The sequence below is a fragment of the Hyposmocoma kahamanoa genome, unplaced genomic scaffold, assembly GCF_003589595.1.
Source record: "Hyposmocoma kahamanoa isolate Upper Pololo Valley unplaced genomic scaffold, ASM358959v1 78, whole genome shotgun sequence".
Taxonomy (NCBI): Eukaryota; Metazoa; Arthropoda; class Insecta; order Lepidoptera; family Cosmopterigidae; genus Hyposmocoma; species Hyposmocoma kahamanoa.
In genome coordinates this window covers 649,992-650,496 of record NW_020653945.1, presented here as the reverse complement: position 1 = coordinate 650,496, position 505 = coordinate 649,992, and positions in this window count along the sequence as shown.

The following is a 505-nucleotide window of genomic DNA, read 5'->3' as shown; positions in this document are numbered from 1 at the left end:
TTATGCCAAGCATATTTAGTAACAATGCATTTTGTTTAATGTTATGTAAATATTTATGTTCAAAGTTTGACAGATAAGTGACTCGGTAAGACGTTATCAGCTAACGCAAAACGATTTGCATGCGTAAAGTCAGAATTGCGAAATATGACCTTTGTCACGGCCGCGAATTTGCGTAAGGACATGTAGAATGCAAGAGGCCTACGAGAGGTCAGTCTTATGGATGGCGATCACTTCCGTGATGCATAAGGAATAATTCTACTTAATACATAATAGTCTTATCGTTTAAAATAAAACAATAGTTTCACTAAAGGACACAATCAAATCGATGACATTCATTCGTGCAAAATCCCTATTGCCCCTTCCATCGCCGCTGCCAGTGTTGCCATTTTTTTAAAGGTTCATCGAAAGCGATAATATTTTCTATAAAATGACAATATAATATCTCATGCTAACATATGTACGTACGTGAACTGAAATGTAAATACGTCACTAAATGACAATAAAC